This window comes from Pezoporus occidentalis, unplaced genomic scaffold (assembly GCF_034315485.1).
Source record: "Pezoporus occidentalis ecotype Australia unplaced genomic scaffold, CSIRO_AGI_Poc_V1 ctg1, whole genome shotgun sequence".
NCBI lineage: Eukaryota > Metazoa > Chordata > Aves > Psittaciformes > Psittacidae > Pezoporus > Pezoporus occidentalis.
In genome coordinates this window covers 10,966,664-10,992,071 of record NW_026912778.1, presented here as the reverse complement: position 1 = coordinate 10,992,071, position 25,408 = coordinate 10,966,664, and the positions used below count along the sequence as shown (strand labels likewise).

Here is a 25,408-nt window from a genome sequence, read left to right as displayed (position 1 = left end):
GCACTGGGGCATGCAACATTCTGAGGGTTTAATTTCCAGGCAGGATTAGCTGGCTTCGGCCTGCCAAAATTAAGACAGCCATGTTGGGTCAGGGCTGCACCTCTGCTGTTCCCAGTTTACCATACACACGGAACAACAGAGACAGCCTGTGGACAGGAGCCTTGTGATGATGGACACTCCACGAACCCTCCAAACCCCGTGGCTTTTGTCTTTCAGGCATTTCCTTAAGTTAGTAAAATAACCATCAGCTTTGTCTGCAAGCAACAGCATCTGAGTTCTGGTGGGTGGTGGGAGATGAGATGAGGAGCAACCTCGCAGGGCTGAGTTTTTAGAGAGGCCATGTCTTTCACCAGCACCGCTAATAAAGTGGGAGAAAAGGGCATTTTGAGCAACCTGTCTTCTTTTGCCTTTCTCAGTGCCCTCAGCTCATCAGGAATTCCACAATGCAGAGCCTGTGACTTCAGGAGAAAAACAATAGTGCATCCTGATCTTTTTTTCATTGATATTCTGGTTTAGACATTCTGTCAGGTCAAGGGACAGAAGAGGAACAGTGAAGTGCTTGACATGAGTGATCAGATGGGACAACTGTCTCATCTTCTCAGAGCTACCTTCAGTGTTTGCTCCCTTTTGCACATGAAACCATATAATGCAGCAGCATTTAGCTTTGGCCAAAGGGGAGAAGCCATTCAGCGAGACGGGTTCTGACTTCCTGCTTGGAGAAGTGAGAGAAATGTTGCTGATGAGTGAGACAAAAAAAATCTCACTACTCTGGACAACGGGCCATGGACGAGCACCTGCAGCCAAGCAAGTATTGGCAGACGGGCTGAAATGTTCTTTTCAAGGAACAAGATTCCCCCGATTGGGAAAAGAAGGGAGATAATGTGAAGCAAACTTTAAATACACAGCCAGAAGAAAGAGGGAAGCCTGTGCAAACACCACCAGCAGAGCTGCTAACAGCTTTTGTGTGTATGTTCTCTGCAAATGTTCCACAAATTATTTACAACTGGTTTATGTGCATTAAGCATTGGCTTGCCAAACACTGAAACATTACGCTTTATTTGAAGCTGACTGAGAACTGTTAACACCTGCTTATCAGGCTTTTATGTATCTAGCCCAAGGTGTAATTTATAAGGCTTTCCCACACAGAGAACTCTTGACTTTTCAGCCAGATCCACTCCACAAGTGAAATGGTGGTGCGGGAGGAAAAGAAATGCAGTGAAATTACATATAATTGCTTTGTCTCCACCTCTATTATACAGTGAGCAGGTGAGTCAGCATTCCCATAGAACTGCTTTACTGGGAAAGGAGGAGCTCTGCCTCGGCCTGGCAGCTGTCTGCCCTTGCCTCTGCTTTTGGTATCTGCATACTCGAACTTCCCTGCAGGGCTGCTTGCTGCTTATCAGCGCCATAACATGCATACCTGTGGAGTACTCCTTTCTGCTTTCATTAGAAGGAGATATTTCATCTCATGATTTCATCTCATCCCACATGTAATTGTTTAAAGCAAGGTGCAAACAGGCAAATAGTAACCACAAGTATCTGAGTTGTGTTTTTCAAAACAGTCCCACTAATTTAATGTACAACTGAGTCCAGCTGGGTTCATGGGTCTAGGTGTCTTGCCATGTCTTACAGAGCTGAGGAAGCAAGCCTTATCCCAGCTTTAAGTCGCCTAAATAGCTGGTTCTGGTTGTTGTTTATTTCCTTGAGATGCAGAAAACACAAATACAAACAAACTGAGCTACTGGAGAGCTGCTGTAAGGAGCGCTATTATTTCTTCTAGCACTGAATAAAAGCAGAGCTCCTGAGAAATGGAGGCATGTTTGTGCCAGACACTGTGTAAGACTGAGTAAGATGAGACAGCTTATCTCAGGGAGCTTGTCGTCCACACAGACGTACAACACACAGTCTGAGAGAGTAAGAGTAGTGGGGAAACCTCGCGGAGGGCAGGTGAGGCTGGGAAGGTAACTTGCATTTCCTAAGCCTGAGCTGCACTGACTCCACCAGCCTACATCCAGAGACCATCCCTCTGAAGATCAACGTTGACTAATCTGATTGTTTTCTCATTTGGGCAGTTTAGCTCTGCCCTGCATGGCAATGGTTTTTTATCTGTCTGCTTCTCTCTACTCTGTGCTTGGGAAGTCAGCAAGTAGAATGCATTGTGAGCCCTGCCTCTGCACTGCATGGCACTAATTAAAGAAGCCATTCAAAATAAAGCTCCTACTCATATTCTCTATTAATAGCCAACAGCTTTCCTCCTCCCTCCCCTCCCACACCTCTTTCTTTTAAAGCCACCCTGTCCAGGGGTTTGAGATCCCTTGTACTCAAATACTAACTCATCATCTTTGCAGTGGCATTCCCCAAAGGCAGCTTCCTGGGAAACATGCCCCATTGATACCCTGGCAACCCCATCAAGACCTTAGTAGCAATAGCAAATTCTGGGAATCGATGACTTAAAAGTGATGTTGGCTTTTACTACGACATGACAGGTTTCTTGTTCAGTCCTGATGCTCCCTCTGAAAGAGCCTCTCCTTGGTTACATGGGCTTAGCAAACCTGAGAGCAGAGCAACGGCCAGAGTGACAGAGATGACTTGTCAAGAGAGAAGTGCAGTGAGACGGGTTGCAGGAGACATGAATCATGGGTGAACTGCGCTCCAGAAACAGCTCAGCAGGGCCAGCTGCTGCCTTTCAGAACATGAACTTGCCGGACTCAATGGACTAGCACCAAAGGGCCAACAGAGCAGCTCAGCTTCACTTACTTCAGTGTATTCAGAAGAAGCTGCATCTGCTCCTGCTTTGGGAGGATGATAAGTTGGGTGTGCAGAGGCTATGGAGAAGCTCCCTACAGATTGGTGCTGCCAGCCTGAATGCAGTCAGGTAGTCAGCAGATGGGGTTCGTTATCCAAAAACTACCTTTCTGTTATTAATTGAGAACCAAAATGATGGTACAGTCAGCTCCACAAAAAGACAGGATAAAGCCCCACAACAAGAGAAAAATTCATAAATATTGTTAAACTCTTCAAAAACATAATTAAACTTTAAAAAATAAGCTGCATGGATTATTTACCTTCTGGAAGTTAAAGGATTCCCAGTTTCAAGTTTTTCTCACAAAAATTCAGGCCAGGCCAGAATAGTGACTCTTCTGTGAAGGAAAGGCAGGATGCTAATGGAAACAACCGATTCCAGTAGCTGGACCCCGAAGGAAGGTGATTTAGAAAGTTGCAAACTTTGGCAATTCTGCAGAGAAAAAGCTGTGAATATTTGATGCTTATGGGTTAAATTTTCTGATGTTAAAGCTTCCAGGTCTTACTGAAACAGCAAAGCCACTCGAGGTAAAAGTCTCATTTTGGAGCGAATGAGTCACCGCTGAAAGTTAAGTTTAGAAAAGTAAAGCTGCCCACTCCCTTTACCTTTCAGCATCAAAAAAAGATAATCACAACAGAAGATTTAACTTCTGGTATATATATCCTGTAATGCTAGAAGGCCTAGTAGGAACTGCCTTTGTTAATGCCTTGAATATGCCCCATAGAGATCTTTGAACATGCCTGTTGAGATTTGCTGAAGGCAATGAGACGAAATGGCAAGAGCAAGGTACAGATTCTGCTCAATGGTTTGGCTAGTCTTTCTCAAGGAAGCCAACTGTGTTTTATTTGACTAAAACCAATTAGTGTCATTCATGGCATTGCCACTTTGTGACTAAACAGTCCTCTGAGCATGATATTAAATTATTAATACGGCTTTAAGCATTTTTCCCCCCACAATATTTGCTGATACATAAACTACAGTCTTTTTCACAGCTGGCTTATTCTGTAAATAAATTAAAAGCACATACTAGAAATGGCAACAGCATTGTAAAAGCCAGCCCCAGCTGCTCTTCCCATTGCTCGGAAGGAGGTTTTGGAGCAGCACCAAGCACTTCCCCTGGTCCTGAGCCATTTGCAGGCATTCCCAGTCAGGCCTTTTTCCATGCTTAGGACAAGGGCATCATCTGAACAGCTTCTATCCCCTAGAAATTTGTGGCTTAGGGGGCTGCTTGAGGCAGAGTTGGTGTCCTTGCCTTTAACCCCCATGTGTTTTTTTTTTTTATTCTGTGAATGCATATGGGTGCTTTTATGGATCCCCTGTGAAATTTTGGCACCTCAAAGCAGGATGTCCTACTGTTTAACTATCTGCTAAATGAAAGTCCACCTCCTTCTGTTTGCTTTATTTCTGCCATCTGCTAGTTTCACTTGATGCTTTCTAGTTCTTACATTAGAAAAGAAAAAAAATAATTCAACCCTTCTCTACTTCATGATTGTATGTTCCCTCCTATCTGACTGTTTTCTGTTGGTTATCCCTGCTCCATCCTAAATAATCCTGATCACTTGAATCCTTGAAGCACTCTACACTAACATTAAGGTCTCTCCATATTTTTAATTATCTTTGTTGCTCTTGTCTGGATCTTTTTCATTTCTGCCACACTTGGGCCAGATCTGCTGGAGGCAGGCACTCTGCAGCCCTCCCATGCTCTCCATTGCACTCTGTCCTGGCAGGGCCCACAACCTTTGTGACAGCACATGAGCACCAAACCAATCCTTCCATGGAGTTGTTATAACTACAAGGTATTATTTCTGAATGGGAACAAGCTGGTTAGAGATTTCTCGCTTTCAATCACTTTACTGCTCTCTAATCACACCTGCCATAGTAACTATCTCCACCCTGGTCAGAGACTCATTGATATCATCTTAATACTTACTGTTCTCCTAGTTAGACTTTGGTGTATAAAAATCTGGCTTTAGTTGCTGGAGTTAGCTGATCCGACTTCTGGCATGGAGTCTATGGCCCCTTTCCCTCCAGCCACAGTCAGCCTAGTCTGACCCTCCTGTACAAGCCATGTCCTGTCACTACCATGTCCTGCTGATTACCTTCTCTCACAACACATCTATTTAGTCAATGTGCCAGTCCAAAGCCAGGAGTTCCGGGTCCTTCATCCTCATTCCACTGTGGCTTCATGGAAATCAGTCCTTCTTCTCTACTATTCTGGACATATCTGGGAGTATTTGCCATATGAACATGACCCTTCCTTGATGTTTCTTTGCAGCTGCTCTGGGGACCTGTGTTCCTCTCCACTGGTGTGGACCTCTCCGTCCTCCTGTGTTTCTGGAGAAGTTTTGGAGGTGCCTGATTTTACTGTCCTGTCTAGTACCCTACATCTTGCTTCCAAAACCTCTGCCCTTTATTACTTCACTGGTGCACTTGGGGACCATAGATACCTGCTAGGCCCCAGCATTTTTTGGAAGGTGGTGGGTTCCTGACATCTGTGACTCCTTTCCAGTGTAAATCATTCTGTGATTGTGCTTTCCTCAGTGCAAGAAGAGCACCCTCTGGAACAGGAAGACTCATCAGCCGCAGGGGTGAACTCCCCACCACGTCATTAGCTTGGTGTCCTCTGCATGTTCAGGGCTGCCATCTCAGAGGGTCCTCAGCACCCAGCACCTGCGGAACAGCTCCCTCTATTTGCCATCCCACTGGAGAGCAAACCGCTCCTTACCCATTTGCCTGCACAACCCCTTGTGTGCCAGCATTCTTCCTACTGCTGATGCCTGTGCTTCATGTATCCACACATGTACCTGTACTGCTTCTTTACTTGAATAGATGTATGTATGCATGTACATACTTATATATATAGCATGTGAAAGAAGTGTACACCTCTCCCCCCCCCCCCCCCCCAATCTTCTGTAATGACTACATATCTTTCTCAACCCCCCAGTGCTTGGGGCCTTTCTTTCATCAGCTATGAGTAAGGTTAGGCATGATGTATTGCAGCCTCTCCTCAGTTGACTTGATATGCTGTTGTTTGCAGAATACTCTTGGTCTCTACATAGACTCCATGACTAATAGCAGTTTGCAAAATCTGTTGAAATCCAAGAGGTATCTCTTGAAAGAATCCAGCTGCTTGAGACTCGCCGAGTTCAAAGGACCTGATCTAAAATTGTACTCCTTGCAGGACCTTGTCCTTTTCTAAAGGCAATGGCAGTCCCAGGACATGTATGTGCCAGTCTGAGACCACGGCTCCCACCTCAGCAGGGTGGAGTGATGCGGTTAGTGCCTGGGGAGCTGAGCTGCCGGGATTCTCCGAGGTCTCCGGGAAAGCCTGCTCTGGGCCACGGGCTTGTGCACCCCAAGATAAAGCCTGCTCACTCCCCGCTGCCCGGAGCCATCCCAGTCTGAATGGGACGTGGGGCTGGGGCTGACATCCCTCCTCACCACCCGGCAGCAGCCCCGGGCTTGTTTAGAGCTGGCCATGGGAGTTATTTCAGTCACAAGTGAGGCTATGAATAGAATCCAAGACTTCCACACGCAAGCCAGACCGTGGATTAAAAATATTTAAAGATGCTGTAGGAGCCGACGCAGCAGCACCCGAGAACCTTTAGCACCGAAATCACCCACCGCCGAAACGGGGCTCCCCGGGACCGAGGGGGCGCGGGGAGGAAGGGGATAACAGGGATAACCGGCTGGGGGGAGCGCTGTCCCTTGCCTTGCCGTGCCGTGCCGCGGCGGTGACGGGCGCAGCGCGCTTCCGCGCCCGCCGCCGCAGCCCTGCCCCCGCCGCCTGCGCGGCCGGCCCGGCCCGGCGGAGAGGCGGGGGGATTTCCAAGCGCCGGCGGCCTCGCCGCTTCCTCTCGTTGTTTTGCTTTCGGTCTGCACCGCTCTCCGCCCGGGCGGAGGCAGTTAACTTTTAGTTTTGCTCCCGCGATTGCTCAGCGCCTGTTTTCATTTCCATTTCGCGTCCCCTGGCAACGGCGGTAACCTTGAGGAATTATATAAGGGCCGCGAAAACGGGCCGGCAAGGTAATTTTTAATTGGTTTATGTGTTTCTTTTTTGTGTTTGATTTTTCATCTCGTCCCTGTTCTTGTTCCGGTTCGCATCGCCGCTGTTTTCGCGTGCGGGGCTCCCGGGCAGATGCGCATCGGTTTAAAAACAAAAGGTCGGGCTGCAGCGCCTGCGGCCGAGTCGGGTTCCGCCGCTGCCTGTGGGAAGGGGCGGCGGGGAGCAGGTAGCGGGGAGCAGGAGGGCGGCCGGTTTCGGCGCAGATGGAGCGGAGTCCCCGCCATCCCCGGGTCGGGAGCTCCGGCCGCAGACAAAGGCGGGGGCGCTGGATCTGGAGGGCCAGGGCGCGGCGCGGGCCGGGCCGGGGACCCCGGCACTTGTTGCGGGGGCGGTGGCTGCCGGTCTCCCCGGTAAGGAGCAGGGGGAGCAGCGGCGGCGCGGCGGGGCTGCGGGCGGGGGTCGTGCTGTGAGGGGGGGGGGGGTCGCTGCCCCCGCGGGTGCTCGGGGCCGGTGGGGGGGCGGTGCCTCGGCGAGCCCTTCCCCGTCCCGCGGACGGCCCGTTACACAAGAGGCGGGCGGGGCCTCCGCTTCTCCCCGTCCCGTCTCTAGCGGGTTAGGGCCCCCGATGGCTGCTGAAGTGCCCGGAGGCGGCGGGGGGGCCGCCCCGGTGAGCGGACGGCAGCGGAGGGAGGTTGGCACAAGATGGAGCGGGGCCTGAGGAGCGGTCGGGCCGCCGCGGGTGGGCTGTGTGGGAGCGGCGGAAGGAGGAAGTCCTGCGGAACGCTGCACAGGGCAGGCTGATGGGCGGTGGTGCTTCCTCGCTCCTGTGCAGCAGGCCTTTCCGCCTCTGCGGCTGCATCGGAAAGTAAACACGCCTCTAGAAAGCGAGCGTTGCTGTCCGCCGCCCCGTGTGGTCGCGGTGACTCCAGCCTTTGCAAGTGCCTCCTTCGCAGCCTTGAGCCAGGCTCTTCATTCTGCTTTCTGCAGGAATAGCCTCTGTTTTTTTGTGGGTACAGGCTCCTTGCGTGGCTGTCCTACTCCACGCCAGCAGCCGGAGGGCCCAACCCTGGACTTCTTTCCCCGGAGGACGTTCATGAACAGGGGTTTCGTTGTGTGTACTACGGAGGGTCAAATTCCAAGCATCTCGCAGCGCGTCTCACAATGTCTGGGGGGCAAAGCTGCGAGTGCTTGAAGGATTTGATTCCTCGGCTCAGGTTCCCAGAGATATGGGTCTTTAATTGCGATTTAGATTAGTGTGAGCACCAGACTGCAGAGTGTTTGAAGCTTATTTGTTATTTAGACACAGAGCTCAGATAAAGGAATTTCAGCGTGCAGAACTTTGCTCCCGGTTACTGTATGGTTATAATTTATAGCCCAGCTCACCATGCTAAGATCTTGCAGACGGTTGAACGTAGGAGCAGTTGTAAACTACAGCCTCCTTTTCTGGAGATGAAATACAGCATGTTTAAGTTGATAGTTACTGACGTCTGAACGGTTTGCAGATAGTAACCTTTGCAGAATGCCTGAGTTAGCACCACAAAAAGAGAGTTGAGTGGAGCAGCAACATTTAAATTCACCCTAATATGGAAACAAAAATGACAAAATTATAAAAGCAGCAGAACTGATCTGCAAGGCAGATGGCTCCTGTTTGAATCTCAGTCTTTCCGTGCCACCAGCCCCTTTGGCAACATCAGTGTCCTTCTCTAGCCCCTGTTGATAATATCCCATAGGGGACTTCCTACACCTGCTCCTTGCGTGCAGCGGCTCCTTTTCTCTTGTAAATGGTGGTGGGAGGTCTGAGTAACTCCTTTGACATGGTATCGCTTTGTTGTGGTCATATGCCACACTGAAGTTCTTCAGCTGGGTGCAGGCATGGGGAGATGTCAATCTGCTGACCCTGGTGTTACCCCTCTGAGGTTGGGGGTCCCAGCTGTCAGCAGAGGTGGGTAGAGGTTAGCCTTTAGATTTGACACATATCTTTGCAGTGCCACCTGGTTACTTGCTCACTACAGATTTCAGAAGATGTCAAGTCAGCCTCTTGAGCTGTTCATCACAGGCCATGTTACATGGAAAAGCATAGCCAAGAGGTATGAGAGATAACATACATGCTGTTAGGAAGGGGGGTTAAAGACTGTAGTCTCTGATGAGTGGAGGTCTTTTATGTACGGGACCAGGTGGAGTTAGGAAGGGACAGAGTCTTAATGCACAGTTGAGAAAATGTTGCAGAAAAAAAGGAGCTAAGATTCAAGAGGAGATGGAAATATTTTTTGAATAGGAAGAGGGAAGAGTACACATTAGAACAGGCTTTACATAATTTTTTTTTTCATTAAGCATTAAAGCATCACACAGCCAGGATATGTACACCTTAAATTAAAACATGTATTTATATATACTATGTATATATTATTACAAGTTTAAAAACCAAATGGTAGGGAAAAGCTGACAGGTGAAGAACGTAAAGTTTGCCGTGACACATTCTCTCTCAATAGATGGTATTAAAACTTGTGTTAAACATCACCATGATGTAATACATGGAGTATTAGAAATTTTGCAGAAGCTCAGATATTGTAGAAACAGACTACAGATGACAGAGAGAGGACAGAGTGGCTTGCACTTGCATGGAGTGAGATACTTTTTGTTCAAGAGGAAGTAACTGTTTAGGGAAGTAGCACAGGATCTCATAAATTAATGTTCAAGGCCTGTATAGGAGGAGCAGAGATTAGGGCCTAGAGGACTGTTTGCCCAACCAAGATGCTGACAGCTATTGTCATACATTAAGGGGGAGTAGAGAAACTGAAAAAGTGGGAAATATGATGGTAATGGGAGGCTTCCCATGGTAGGTGACCCTACCTAGATTATGTCATGCTCCAACATGGAATTTCCCAAGGTACTAACTTTTTAGATGCCACAAAAACTTAATTCCTAGGTGTAGCTTGTAAGTGTACTTTGTGGGTAGCAACTCCGGACAAGGTCCTGGCCAGCAAGAATTAAGTTCAGAATTTTACATTAGAAATGCCAGCCAGCTATGGTGTGACAGTGATCATAATGTGCTTAGACTCGGTGTTGCTTTGGGGGCAAGGGTGGTTGTGGCAGCATTTAATTTTCTGAAGTAAATGTTCATAAAGTGAATTAAAAAAAAGAAATAAAATGGGGAGAGGCAGCCAGAAGTGTAAAGGACTTGCAGGTGGCATGTAATTCTTCAAAACTGTAGTAAAACCTCACAGCAATTGCATGGCATCTGTCAGAAATACCAAAAAAGCTGAGCAGGCTGACAAGCAAAATAAAGGAGTTCAGTAGAAGTAAAAAGACATCTTTCAGAAGTTTAAGCTCCAAATGGGAAAGGTGGAAAAGAACATGAAATCTGTGTTAGACGCAATGAGGTAGGCCAAAAAGAGTCTTGGAACAAGTTGCTAAAGGAATGAAAACAATTAGTAAATACTCTTTGAAATGCATCAAAAGCAGGAAGCCTGCTGATATGTGATCCATGCGTACGTGGAGTGCCCAAGGAAGATAAAGTCATAGCAGAGGAGAGAAACAAATTTTTGGCCATTGCTTCACTGAGGAAGAGTTAAAGGAGATTCCTTTGCAGGAGGCTTTTTCCTGTAAAGGGTGAGCCTTCTGGAGCATTTCTCCAGGACTGAAGTGTCTGTAAGAGAGGGCATCAGAACAAACCATTGAGAAGGATGAAGTAGATGGCAGGTGTTACTTGTTGAACAGTTTTGAAGGAACTTAAAATGCAAAATTGCCGATACTTTGCCTGTTGTGTGTAACTTGTTGCGTAGGCTTGTCTTGGTGCTCTGGGAATAGAAAGTGACAAATGAGCTGTCAGGCTTTCAAGGTTCCCAGAGAGGCTGAGAACTCCAGGGTGGTCATTTTTGTTTGCTTGTTTGTTTGCCAGGGATTAGTGAATGGGATTAGTGAATACAGGTATAAACATAATGCATTGACGTAGACTAGACCTGACTTTTGTTGGGTGTGTTGGGAGTCTTCTGGAGTTCTCTAAAAGCATTGCTGAGCTGTTGTTGGGGTCTGTTTGATACAGTCCTTCTTAGAGCAGGGCCAGTTTCAAAGCGGGATCAGATTGGTCTGGGTGGTATGGTCATGGTCAGTTTGCTCAATGCTAGTTGTCCCCTCCAAAGTCTGCCCAGGGTCTGTGCCTTCAATGGATGGAGGAAGGGTTAGGTGGTTATGTGACACGTTTGTTGGTTGTATTAACTCATTAGGAGAATAAAAATCCTGAAAGCGGAACCACAAAGACTGCGGAAGGATCTCATATTGAAAGTCCAGATGTGAGTTTACAGGTGAAATTCAGCACATGTCAATGTAAGTGTAACACGCATGGAAGGGAATGCAGATCTTCACTTTCTGTACATAAGGGCTTTTTACTCAGGAAGAGATCATACTACACAGATAATCCACAGATAAGGTCTGTGCTCAGGAGTGGCTGAGAAGGGAGAGGGCAGGCTAGGAGTTATTACGAAAGAGTGAAAAAAACAAATAGAAAACACTGTCATGCCACTATAAATCCATGTTGCTCCCCTCTCTTGAATAGGGTTGACAATTTTTGTTCCCCATTGTAAACAGGTTGTAATGAAATTTGATGAGCTACAGAGAAGGACATCAAAGATGATCAAGGGTAAGAAAGAGCTTTTGTAAAAGAGTAAGTAGCTTGGAAAAGAAATGCCTGAAGAGAATGTGGGGATGTTCTTTAAAATCACTAGTGTCATGAAGAAAGTGAATAGATTATAGAACAGATAAGATAAACACGGCCCAAGTAAAACAATTGGGAGGCAGCTTCAAAAAACAGGAGGTTTTTGTCCTGCAATATATAAATTGCAGTGTTCATGGGCACTGCCTGTGTGTTGGGAGTTTATGTGGGTTCATGAATGATTAGGCGGTCTGTGGGAGAAAAACTTGCTGTGCAGCTTAGCAGTCAGAACAGTTCAGTATCAAGTTTTGGGCACTGACTGCTCACAAAGAATTACTGCAGATGCTGATTAAGAATTATTGCTAAAAACTGCAAACAAACCTCCACTGAGAAGCGTAAGCCGCGGTCCGTTTGCAGATAACATTGAGAAATTGGACTGGGAATTGCCCTTTGTTATGTGAATCTTGTGGCATAAGATCTTACGAAACTTGCAGCAAAAAAAACGTTTCTATGACGATCCTGTTTAATCTGTGCTTGTTATCCTTGGACTTATTAACCTGACACAATTTACGGTCAGGTTAAGTGTATCCTGTATGCATGGGAGTGCATGGGAGTGGTACCCCAGCAAGATTTCTCTGATATTTGCAGGATTAGAACCTCTATTTATATTTTGTGGATCTTACATTGAAAGTCACGGTCCATTTGTAGATAAAGAAATAAAACTAATCACATGTAACTCTTACTTATCTCTGCAGCTTGTTTGTAAAGATTGCCCTTTTGAAATTCTATTCTTCAAAGGCCTACCATGACTGTGATATTGAGGGCATAAACCATAAGGTAGTGTTTACAGAAATTTTATTGTAGCTTATGGTGCTATAAACTGTGATTAGTGTAAAACATTTTCTGATTTGTCCTTTCAAATCACAAGTGCAAAAGCAAACCAAGAAATGAGCCAAATGGTACAGTAAATGAGAGGAAGAGGTTTATTAAGTTGCATATTCCTCATGTATGAATAACATTATGGAAAAAATCATTCAGTGTCATTAAATAATTCCCCCCCCCCCCTTTTTTTTTAGAAATTTTGTTGGGACTATATGAAGGCTCTTCCTTGTATTGACTATGTGGGAACTCTTAAGATTGGAATAGATTAGTCAGTAAGAAAAACTGGAATTGGCAATTAACAGTTATTAACAGTGAAAGGGAATGCATGTTAACAGTTAAGAATTTAATGTCTGCATGTATGTGTATATATATGCACAAATGCATAGGTACATATATATAAAAATCAGATGTGTATAGCATAAATAAAATATTGTACAGCACACATTTATTATTGACAAAGGGTAAAACAGTTTTAAAACTTGCTCTTCCAGTTAGCACTGGATAGGTTTTCAATTTCTTGGGAGTTGATTAAAAGATTACTGCTTTTTGAATAAGGTAGGGAGGAAAGAAAGAAGTGGTAAGCAGTAAAATAATGTTTGGTTTCTCAGTGTGTAATATACTGCAAGCCTGGCTTTGTGTGTATTGGAAATCTTCTGACCCCTTTGTTTACTTGGGGGCAGATTGCAAAAAATGTACAGCAGTTTTTAGGACAAGGCAGACGTTTTATCTTGTTGCAGCTTGGACACAGGCGTCCAGGAGCAAACCCGTGCATGTGGCATGTTTCACCCAAGGTGCAGAACTAAATCCTAACTTCAGATTATTTTAACGTTCAGTTGCTGTTGCTGGTTGTTAGCTTTTGAGATGAGCTTGGAATAATAATAATAATAATTTCCATATTCTGTGCCCTTAAACAGTAGAGCGTGTTCTGGTTTGGTAGTTTTTCAGCTAAGCTTTACAAGCTTGGTTTGTAGCTCCCAACAGATCTGATGTTAGGAATGGAGTTAAGGTGTGACAAAACAGGAAGTGTCAGTTTTAAACAGTGCATGTTGTCTAACCATTTTCCCTTTTGCTGTAAAATTATTTTAAGTACTTTTAAAGACTTACATGGTTAACATTGATATAGTACAGAAGAAAGGAAGGATTGTGTATAGGTTTTGTTTTAAAAAGTGTGAAGTGTGGTTAAGTTCTGCTTTTTGATGTGACTTGAAGAGCTTGGTGAGTGTACAGAAGACAAAGTATACTGTAATACTCCTATTGATACTGGACATTGCTTGACACAATTAATGTGCAGCATTACAGGCAACCCTGTATTCAAGAATTAAGGCAGCAGTATGTTCTTTATGTGCATTTAATGCATGTATATAACATGCATTTGGTGCATGATGTGGGCTTTTGTGCGTTTGGTGCACTGACTGCTCTTCTAAGGGTTTTTGTTGAATCATGTAAATATACTTCATATGCAACTGAGAGTTGAATCCAGTGGAAAATACTGAACTACTGAATTTAATTGCATGTGGCATATAAATCTGTAAAATCAAAATCAGTCATTCCCCACCCCCAAATGCATTCCAGAATTGTGACAGCATCTTAAAAAGTTTACCTAAAATACAAATAATTGCACAGTAAGAAAAAAGGCAGGATAGGAGAGTCATGGTTTTAAATTACTCAAAGCTTTCCTGCAGGATCTGAAATCCCAGTAGCATTACATGAAAAAGATGAAAGCAAAACTTGAGGATAAAATTGAAACCAAATATAAACAAAAGTGAAACCGACTCCATTGGTTTTCATTTCCCAGTTGGCAAAAAAGAAAGAATAAACACAGAGCAAAGGCATATGAGAGCTGAACTTGAAAAATTATTTCAGTTTTATTATTTATTTCATCTGTCAGTAAATTTGACTTCAGCATGACAACATTCCTTTAGCAGACTACACAGGAGGAGCAGGGGTTTCTCACTCCCTGGTTTATCTGGGTACCACTTTTCCTACCCAGAGGTCTGGGTGATGGCCCCGCAGTGTGGGAAGTGGCGTTTTCTTCAGTCATGGAAGTAACGTTTTGAAATGCTGAAGCAAGTGTGTACAGAAAGTACAATGGAGGTGATGACATCCAGTATGATGAAAGGGAGTCACTCAGCTGGTAGATGTGCTTTAATTTTATTCTTGTTGAGATTTGAGTTGTTACATAGTATCAGGTATAAAGTAGGTGGTGGTTTTTTTTCTTGTTCCTCACCTTTGGGATCTGGGTCAGCCACAGTAACTAAAAGATATTATTTGTTATCAGCTGTGCTGATGACATGAAATGATTGTGAATGATTTCACTCCATTTCCACAGGTCAGTTGACAGAAGGCCCTTTTTGACCTCGAGAACTAGCGGGTGAAATAGTCAGATGGCCAAACATTGCTGTGGACTCTTGAATGAAAATCTTGGTTAAATTGTCAAAAAGTTTGGGTGTTGAGGGGAGCCTTGGACAGTCGCTGCTCTGCTGGAGCTGTACTAGGGTGAAACGAAAGACTTAGTTTCCAGAGGGTTAATTCTCACACAGTTGCATGCATTGCATTCGAGCATATGAAAACTAAAGTCTTTGAATGCCGAAACTGTTCTGGAGATTTGAGATTGATGAGAGAAGCTGATGAAGACTAGCTTTGTTTAGTTTAATAATATTTATCCAACCTAGATGAGGAATGAAGATGAGTTCAGTGATCGCGCTCTAGCTCAGTAGTGTTTTAGGAAACTTCCAAGATAGAAATAGCTGCTGCACATCAGAAATTGAGGTTGTCTCACTGCTGCTGGTCTGTGGTCAACACAGGATCTTAAAATGAAGAGCACATTCTGTAACTGATCCTATTAACTATTCATATCTCTATATGAAAATGAGTTAAGACGTTCCTGTATGTCATGTGGCAGCGGACAGAGTAGCATTTTTATAAAAAGGAGAATTACATCATACCATTTCAACGAGCGTCAGTATTAAGCATTTAATACTTGGTTCTCTTTAAGTGCAAGCCTTTCAAGTGTATGTACAAAAGGAAGACATTTTTCTCTTAAATTCTAGAGTGTAAAACAATGTCTCTGAAATAACTAATTCAATTTAAATCTTGTGTTCAACACATCTGCTTCTTTCATGGTGCTATTTTTGTAACTGTAAATAAGTGCATGTGCCAGACATGTTTCCAGCTCGCAGTGTGGATGATTCAGAGGATCCCAGCCCCCAAGTCTGTGCCTGCTGTGGTCTGTAAAGAAAGCATCTAAGTAAGCAGGAGAGTGTTTTTTACAAATTTGAAGTAGCGTATACTTTTCTTTACTATCTTGGAAGTAAAGGAGACATTGCTTCCTTGAGGGAGCTGGTTTTGGTGCTCACTGTGAGGTTAAGCGGAGGTAGTTTGTGTGTCTTGCTCTTGGTTCTGGGTGCTGCATGAATGATTAGAAATTCTGGTAGCAGAAGTGTAGGTGTGGGTTAGCTATTAACTTCAGTTTTAGAAACTGCCTTTGCCCAGACAATAAAATGAAAGCTTTAAGCAAATATTAAATTGTGCTTTAGTGTAGTGTGCAAATAGTTTTTGCTGTGTGTTGCAGAACAGTATGTTATACAAACAAAGGTAGCTGTGAGAAACAAGACCAATCCGAGCAAGGTGGATTACATCAGGTGCAGGTCATGGCCAGGGAATGTGAAAACTCTCCCTTGAACACATTTCTCAGTGTTAGCTATCTGGAATAATTTTTCTGCCTCTCTGAGTGCCTCTGAAATGTCTTTGTCTTCTCTGCCATCCTGCCGTAGCCTCACAGGCCACCACTGTGGGAACATTGAGCTTAAGGACTTTTGTTTTACAATGGCTGCTTTTCTTACACATAGCACCCTATAAAGCATTGACCATCTCCTTAGGCAGAGGAATGCAAAACAGGACATAAAGTCTGCCCAGATCTTGCAGATACTTGCATGTGTGATTTTCCACTGCTTTCGAAGGGACACATGTAAGAAACATGTGAGCTTATTAAAAGTTTTAGCGATGTCTCCTGTAAACCTAGACACAGAGCTTGTAAGAGTGTGTTAGTCAGAGACGTGGGGAGACTTAAAAAAAATGTTTAAAATTAAATCAGTGTGATAAAAGAAGTGATTCTTGCTAATTGTTTTCACCAGGCTGGAAAATTCTGTATGAATCAGGTGTCAAATGCTGACTTTTCCTGGCAGCTTTCAAGAACACACAGGGTTTGGCTTCTGTGGATTCTGACTGACACAGCTAAGCAGCAGCAGCTATTATGTGTGGGGTATTCAGGAGTGGATTCATGTGTGAGCACTTAATTCCAGAATAAAATTGATTTATTGGGGGATAACTACTCCCCAATGCAAGGAATTAGTTCTTCTCTGACAACCATGCCAGCAATTTGCTTGTTGTAAACAAGCCCTTCCCAGAGTTGTCTGAGTGAAATACAACTCTACTACTGAAAAGTCAACACCTCTTTTCTAGACAGTTTTTTGGGAAAAAAATAGTTAGACATGCCAGATAATGAAGACAAATCATGATCACTCATCAGATGTAACGCATATCTTAAGAAGTAAGTAAATCAGGTATTGGACTTGTTATTAATAATCAAGTTATGGCTGCTTTTGAGACTCTTGGAGGAGATGTCCAGGGGAGAGTTTTCTGTAATCACATGCTGTTGACTCTCACTTGCATAGACCCATTGTCATCCCAGTGCTACCAGAGTCTGGCATCTTCATCTTCACTCCAGGCAAGACCTGGGAAACAAACAGAGGAACCCCCCTGGAAACAAAGTATTCCTTTAAAGGTGAAGGTAAAAGCAATCATTATGTTCTGTTGTCAGCAGACTTGCAGACACTGGTGTGTATGCAGATGATGGCACAGAATACTGCAAAGATGATTTTTAACAATTATTTGTTAGAAGCCTGGGCCAAGTTCCCAGCTGATGTAAGTCACTGTGATGCCAAACAAGTGAATGGGCTCAGCCACAGACATTGTGTTGTTCAAGTGGCATGATCATGTTCAACATAGGAGCCAGTGGAAGGGAAATTTTATTGTAGATATTGAGAGGTTGAGGCGTTGTTTTGTTATGGCTAAATCCAGAGCCAAAAACCATCCTTCTAGTTCTGTTGTATTAAAATAAGATAGCTTTTCTTCAGTACACTTTTAGTCTGCAAATCCAAGGGCTACCTTAATGATGCCTGAGATCACTGCAAAATAACAACTCATGTCTTTGCTGCTGAGAGAGAATAAGCTTTGCATGGAAACTAAAGGAAAGAGTCTTGTTTTGATGTGTAATGCCTGAATCCCAGCCAGGGCATGTTAACACCCTTTGGGTGGAACAGAAATGCTATGGGGCTGATGAAACAGACTCTATATAAAGTATGAGTTCCCACTGTACGTCTTCCTGGTCATGTTTATCATGCAGTCTGTAATGCCTCAAATAATAACCATTTGAGGTATTTGCTGCCTTTGTTTCTGTGTTTTTTCTTCTGCAGGCGATGTTGAGTTGGTTGATGGGTTTTGCCCTCTGTCCCTGGAAGAGCTTTTCTTCCCTCTACCTTTGTGTATCTTTCTTGGGTACAGCAGCATGAGAGGAGGGCACGCTGAATGCCTGCTTCCTCATCCATCTGCCTTGCACTTCCCTACAGGCTGAGGTAGGGCAGTTGGGTAGCTGTTGCTAACTTGAATCCAGCAGTGTGGGTTCCCAGGTGTTTCACGACCACACAGAGCTGTCCCCTTACCAGCCATGCTCCTGTTGTAGCCCTGAAATGTGTGGTTTGGGAACCTGGGAAAGCAGGTGGAGTGTTGCTTGTTGATTGCCTGTGCAGGTTCTTCCCAATGGTCAGGCTGTGCCTTACACTGGTTTGCCCAGGACCTGTGACCTCCCTCCCTGCCTGCTCTCCAATACTTGGCTTTCCATCCTGTCTTGATGAAGTTTCCTCCTTCCTGCAGGCACCTGAGCAAATAAGATACCACCTTTCCTGCCCACAGTGAGTTATTTTTCTTGGTGATGGAGAGGAAGGATATAGCATGCACATGGCATCTTTGCAGCTGCCACCAGAGTGTTAGGAAAGAGCAGAAAAAATACTTCCATTGCGACAGTGTGGATCAAGCGTTATAGCCAGTGCAGGAGCTGGGTCTGTGGAGCAGTCAGCCATGGGGTACGCTCTAAGGGAGCACAAAGCAAGAGGTGATCAGTGATAAGCAAATCTGCCAGCAGAATGGTGATGTTTCCCCCATTCCTCCTAGTCCAACAGGGCATCACAGATAGAATATTCTTGTGGAACAAAAGAGGCACCATTTCATACAATTAAAAGGGTAGGTTTTGCTGTCTAACTGTCCATGAATCCAAAAAGTCTCTTACAGGGATCTGTGTGTTTTCTTGCTTCCTATCTGTTTTCCAAGCCAAGAGCCTCAGGATTTTATTTTGAACCCTTAACCCCTGCACCTCTGAGTATGGTGATACCCACTTTTCCTTGTTTACTAATCCAACTTTACATGGTTTGCTGTTGGTTCCGAAAAAGATCTGGATATTTGCATAGTTTGGGGTTATCAGAAACAAGGCATGTTAGTTCTGCTTCCACAGCATCTGTGGTGAGATTCTCCTTCTCCTTGTGGCAGGAGGGAAGTGCAGTGGGCAGAGGTCTGCCTCCCCATGGACTGCAGGAGGGGGATTCCAGGCATCCTGAGTAAAGAGCAGTTCAATTGTCTGTGTTTCAGTGTCAACCTTGCATTTCCGAAGTACTTGTGAGAGGTGAGGCTAACAGATTTTCTTACCCAGGAAAAGTCTCTATCTCTCTGATGAGTTTGACTTCCAAGCAGGGCTTTACTCATAGTGCATACAATTAAACCTTTGAAAGGGGCATCCACAGTGGCATAGCTGAAAAAAGTGATCCTGCATGGAAGATCCTGTATGAAGGCAGAACCTGAGCTGTGACCAAGTGGCAGAATTTTGCTGCAAGTAGTGTTCCTTAAAAAAAGATCGTATTTCCTTGTATCCTGGAACAGTCTTGGCACAGGGACAAACAGAACTCAGTTCTCTGAATCCTAAAATTAGCGTATGGTCTCATTTCAGCATATCTGTTTGGTCACACAGGGTGATTGATGCTTTTCTGAACTGCAGCAGTGTTAGCAAACAAAGGGAGTACTTAAAAGTTTATCAGCAAAGCACAAGTACTAGATAACTTTAAAAAAATAATGATTGTCAGTTCTATATTTGCAGAGAAAAGAGAAATAGATACCATGCAATGTTCTGCACATGTCCTCTGGGGAACAGATGTTTCTTCACAGCTCTGGGGTAAGGCTGTGACCTACTTCACAAATGTCCCCTGAAGTATCTTGCCCACCTTACCTTCTCACAACCATTTAGAATATGTCCGTGTACTGACAAATCTTTTCACTGGGTACTCTACGATGAGGAAAGAATTGTTTTTTCAGATTTTTTTTTTTTTTTTTACTTTCACATATTTTTTTTAACTATCCATAGGCACAGAGTAGCTGTGTTTTCAGGATAGCATTTGTGCCTTTTTGGTTATCCCTGTCAGAGGGAGTGAAACTGAAGGGAAGAGAACATCTCATACTGCTCAGATACAATGCCTGCCATGCTGTTGCTTTCACTTTCTCTCTACAGCTGCCATAATGCTAGTGAAGAGCTCTTCATTCTCAGAGGTTACACTTTCTGTATGGCACGAGAGTTACCTCCATCAGGGAGAAAAACAAGTCAGACTTACTAGAATGTTTTGCCAGAGAGCAGGGAGGACTACAAGCTCTTTACTGAACATTATGGAGTAGAAATATTTATATGTATGTATAGATGCAACCGTTACTTCTGTCTTTTTCTAATGTCTCTTTAAAGATTAATAGCTCTTGAAAATAACCAATATTTTTCTAATATCTCTAAAAATAAATGAGTGGTGTGAGTTTCATTTTGAAGTCACATAAAGAACCTTAGAAAAATACATCTTCCAAAGAAGTATAGAGCTGAAATTGAGTACGGTTTATTGAATCTAAAGGATGCTGTGGTGACAGCTACCTGCTCAATGCCCTTTGTGTGACTACTCCTAAAAATATTGCTGTATCTCTGTTTCCCTCTTTTTCACTGTTACAAGTCTTCTTTCAGCCATGTCTATGGAAGCTGGCTTCACCCATGACTGCCAGTGTGATTTCCTTGTAGAAAGCTCATTTTCAAGTGCAACGTGCAGTAGCAGGAGTGGTGTTACTGAGTGGCCTCCTCGCAGTCTGTGTGTTCCTAACTGGATTGTGCTGGCCATGGCTTCAGCAGATACTGTGCTGTCTGCCCTCCACAGCACTTCCTCCGAGTCACGTCTGCAGGGTTAGGACAGTTTATAGCTTGTCCAGGGGTAGCCTCCACTGTTTTTTTGTGGTATCAAGTTGCAAAAAAAAAGGCTGAACTGACAGCAGGGCTAGCACAAATAGTGCAGTAAGTAAAACTTTGAAGCAGGTCAAAATAAGCCCCCTCCATAAACTGTGGCATCAGCTCATGGGCCACGTTTCTCGTATGGGGATTAGCTCCTTGCAGGCTCCTAGTGGCCTCCTCCTCCTGGCAAATGTTGTTGGGGTCTGTGTCTCACATGCTTGGTGCCTGTTTGGGAATTATTTTATTGATGTGTTAATGTCTGCTGATATATTAAGCTCCTACTACTGAAAAGGCAACCTCCCCTGCCTACAGCCCCCTTTAAGAAGGAGGCAGGTGATAAAAATGGAGCGAGAAGGGGGAAGTGATATTTGTGGAGCTACCAGCCACTGTAGGAGGCATGGTTAAAAATTGTGGTTCTTAAAGATTGGCTGTCTTCTTAAAAAGGTCTTCATAAAATGAATTCCTGGCAGGTAGCCTTGCTTCTGTCTCTAAATGAGCTCCTCTTTTCTTGTAGGGCAGAAATATGCTTTCTTAGGTCACATCTTTATTAGCAGTTGACTGTGTTTCTTGGTGATTATTCTTCCCTTCCCCCACCAGGGGACAGTGATAAAAACCAGAAGAAAAAACAGGGATTATTTTCAAGTAATGCCAGAAAGTTTGACTCCAGTGTGAGTCTCTGGGAGTGTCAAGCATTGTCCTGTGTTCTCCCCAAAGAGATGCTGGGTGTCAGTATCGTCCAAGTTCAAGCTGTGGACTAGAAGCACAGGAGCTTCGTTAGTGGTTTTGGATTAAGGAGTTCCTCTCTGTCCTACCCAGCTGCTCCTTCCCACTTCCATGCAGGAGTGCTCTCCTCTCTCAGTTGTGGTGTCACATGTGTCTTTGAGTAGGATGAGAGCCATAGTCCAGATTCCAACAGACAGAAAAGGCTTTCTGGGAAAAGGTGTTACTTGTAAGCCTACTGAACTCCTGGTCTTGTTCACAAACCTGCATGTGCAAATAGTAGCATTAGCATGCAACAAGATTTAGATGGGACTGAAGGATGGAGGTGATGGAGTGAGAGGTGCTCCTTTGCCACTGGTAGAGCTGGAGCTGTGCTTTCTCCCTGGAACCCCAGCTGGCTCTGCTCCTCTTCCCTGAGCATGTCCATTGGTGGCCTTTCCAAGGTGGAGGAATATGGTGCCAAATGACCCACAGCAGGTATTAAGCCAGTTAACCCAAGTGTGAAGGCTCAGGCTGTCAAAGGTAACCAAGTGTCTGGAGAGATTTGCTTAGGCCAGCAGATGGGTACCCATTGCTCAGAAGCAATGGTGGTGAACCCACGTGGGATCTGGATGGCTTGGCAGCTTAGAAGATGCTGGTAGAAGTCCACCTGTCCTGATACAAAAAATACAGACAACCTTATGTAGCTGCTTCTATGTGTAAATGTGCAGGAGAAGTGCAGTGTTAACATTGACCAGGAATGGGAGATAGGTGCCTAGGTGCTCCTGGTTTTACAGCCTGCTTCAGAGTATAACTGTTGATGTTTCATTCTCCTTAAAAGGACTGACTGTTTCTGCTTTCCTTTCTGCTGGGTAAACACTAGACGGAGGCTGGAGCAGGAACTTGGCGTGTCTGCTGTTTTGTATGGCTCACCCTAGTTTCTAGCTTTGTAGGTTTGTTTTATAATTAATGTATTCTTTTGGAGGATGAAGCTGGCTTGATGTTATGTGAAACATCAAGCTTAAAACTTTACATGTCTTTGCTGCCTGCTTTGGAGAGTTTCAAAGGTCTTTACAAACTTGAATGACTTAATGGCAGAAGGTGCTCCTCCTACTCACTGATGGATGGACTAAGGGTTCTCCCACCTGCATCCATCAGAGTAAGACTCCCAGTCACACCCGTTAACCCTGTTTAAGAACAGACAGAGGCTACATTTAAGGCACTGCAGAAATTGGTATTTCTTTTTGTACAGTTAAATCATTCATTTGACAGCTCTGGAGGAAGGGGAGATGTGGCATCTTCATTTCCCATAGGCAATTGCTCAGTCGAGTTGACTTGGTGTTTTCATCACAAGGATGTTGGTGTGCAACGGCTAAGAAACCCCGTATGTTTTAGCACTGTTGTGGTCAGTGCTGTCCTGATGCAAACAGATCTGGGGGTGTCTTCTAAAGACAGCAGGCATTATTTCCATCAGCATGTGCTCACAGAGTGCGTTTTGATGAGCAGAAGTATGCTGTGCTTGCCCCTCTGTGAAAGACATTCCCCAGAGGATGCCCACCTGCAAGTTATTTCTAGCTGGGTTTGGTTTTACTTTCAGATAAACAGATCTTGGAGCCGCTTCTCCTTTCCCACAAGCCAGACCTCTTTTCTAGCTACCTTGGATTAATCTGCCTTGGTGTGTGTGATGGGTGTGAAGGTGTGTGCTGACAGCTGCAGGTGCTAATCTCAGAGGAGTCCCAGCATGATGAAAAGGAGATGAGCCCTGCAGCATCTGTGGGTGAGCAGTGGGGAAGCCCCTGGGGACATGGAAGAGAAGAGATGACAGGCTCAACTCTACAGTTTTGGGCAAGACCAGCTTCCTTGTAGCAGCAATGTTGGCAGCTCTTTTGTCTCCTGAAATGCGTTGCTTTTGCACAAAGGCAGCTTCTGTTTCTTCTGTGTTGCCTGTCCCAAGAGGGATTTATTGCTGCTGCTTTCAAGACAACTTTTCTGCCTTCCATCTAATTTGTTCATTCACATGGGCTCTAAATTTGTTTTAGGGGGCTCATAATCCAGAAGACAACTCCCGCTGCTAAATGGGAACACTCATCTATTGAATGCTGAAGATGATGCACAGCGCTTCCAGGAATGGTGTCAAAGTGCATGCATACTTAAAGATATCTTACAAAGAAACGCATCTAAGATAATCATTGCATCTACTTGTTTCTTCCTTGAGAAATGAATAAAAATTTGCTCACTTTTTCAGTACATTGCCATTTGCATTCTGCAGCTCTGACCCAACATGTAGTAGGGGAAGATGGTACAGATCTCCCATACTCATTCTGCTGCCTAGAAGAGGATCATTGGTGCCAAGTGGAAGGGGCTGCAGTGGTGTGGTGGCTGCTCGCCACAGCCCCAGGGGCTGAAAAAGCCGTACCCACATCACCCACACCCAGAAGCAGCCTCTCTCTTGTACAGAGAGGGGATTTGCACAGGGCCCAGCTTCTGTTGGGTCTTGGGTTCGGCTGTTTTTTGTGTCTGACGTGAACCCGAAAGGGAGCTGAGCAGTTGCAACTATTTTCTGAGGTATTTTAGAAACTCATAGTTAGTGGACAGGGCTGTGGCTGGAGCACGAGTGACCAGCTCCACACAGTAGTAAATAAAATGGCAGTGTGTTTGCTAAGAGATTAGTGTGAGCATGGCTGCTGGTAAATTCTGTGAACACATCAAAGAGCCTTATTGTTGCACTCAGGTTTTAATTCCTTATTAATTTCAGGAAATACATATCCTCAGAGCAATGAGAGGAAACTTTGAACGTTTTTCTTCCTCTTGTGCTGGGTGTGGGCTTGGTACTGCCTAATTGTTAGTCTGTCTGATGCCTGTACTCCCATAGGAAGCAAGAACCCATTTACATTTGTGTCATTGCTGTGTGCTTTCAAATACATGACCTGCTCTATTTTTTTCTCTTATTTTTTATGTTTTAAGATCAAAGGTGACAAGAATAGCAGAGCAGAGAAGTCAAGAATGATGCAGAGAACACAGATGTGAAGAACAAAGGAGAGAGGAAGGAGCTGAGCCTGGTGCGGAGGGGGAAAGGAGAAGAAGAAGCCTAAATGCAAGTACTTGAACATAGAAATGATGGGTTGCAGGCTGCTTAACAGGAGTTTAATGTGGTGCTGTAATCTGCATCTAGTGCCAGTTGGTGCTTCCAGAGCGGTGCCTGAGATAGGTTAATGTTTTGAAAATTTTCTGCCTGAGGTTCAAGGCTTTGGACTCTTGTGTCAATAATTTACAGCTAAGAACAGGGAAGTGGCAGCAGGGTCACGTGTGTGTGTAAGAGAGAGGGAAAAAAAGCCAGTTTTGAGTCTCGACTGAATAATATAATGTGGCATGGTGTAGCTGAAGGGGATGTGAAGTGCTCACTTCCTATTTAAGCAGTATCAAAATGTAAAGTAGCAGCTAAAAAATCAGTGACTGGGTTGATCAGAGAAAATTGGAGGGAAGGGTTCGAACCACTCAGCCAGAACCATAAACTGAGTTCAGCTCTGGGGTCCCCAGCACAAGAGGGACATGGACCTGTGGGAGCAAGTCCAGAGGAGGCAACAAAGATGCTCAGAGGGCTGAAGCACTTCTGCTCTGGAGACAGGCTGAGAGAGCTGGAGTTGTTCAGCCTGGAGAAGGCTCTGGGGAGACCTTAGAGCAGCCTTCGAATACCTAAATAGGGCCTACAAGAAATCTGGAGAGGGGCTTTTTACAAGGGCATGTAAAGGATAGGACAAGGGAGAATGGCTTGAAACTGAAAGAGGGGAGATTTAGGTTAGATATTAAGAAATTTTTTACTGTGAGGGTGGCGAGACACAGGTGCAGGTTACCCAGAGAGGCTGTGGCTGCCCCATCCGTGGAAGTGTTCAAGGCCAGGTTGGACAGGGCTTTGAGCAACCTGGTCTAGTGGAAGGTGTCCCTGCCCATGGCAGTGGGCTTGGAACTAGATTTTCTTTAAGGTCCCTTCCAACCCAAACCAGTCTGTGATTCTAT

General features: G+C 44.7%; 1 protein-coding gene across 4 annotated transcripts in view; it reads left to right on the top strand.

Annotated features, from left to right (window-relative positions):
- The first annotated feature begins 6,548 nt into the window (after positions 1 to 6,548).
- The window catches only part of IRF2 (interferon regulatory factor 2), a 42,105-nt gene continuing 23,245 nt past the window's right edge, over positions 6,549 to 25,408 (top strand). The window contains exons 1-2 of one of the 4 annotated variants that reach the window (XM_062629729.1): positions 6,549 to 6,829; positions 24,359 to 24,453. The gene's annotated coding sequence lies outside the window, so the exon portion shown is untranslated. Of the gene's footprint in view, positions 6,830 to 24,358; positions 24,493 to 25,408 lie in introns of all 4 variants that reach the window. The other 3 variants (XM_062629653.1, XM_062629566.1, XM_062629811.1) reach the window with 3 other exon arrangements.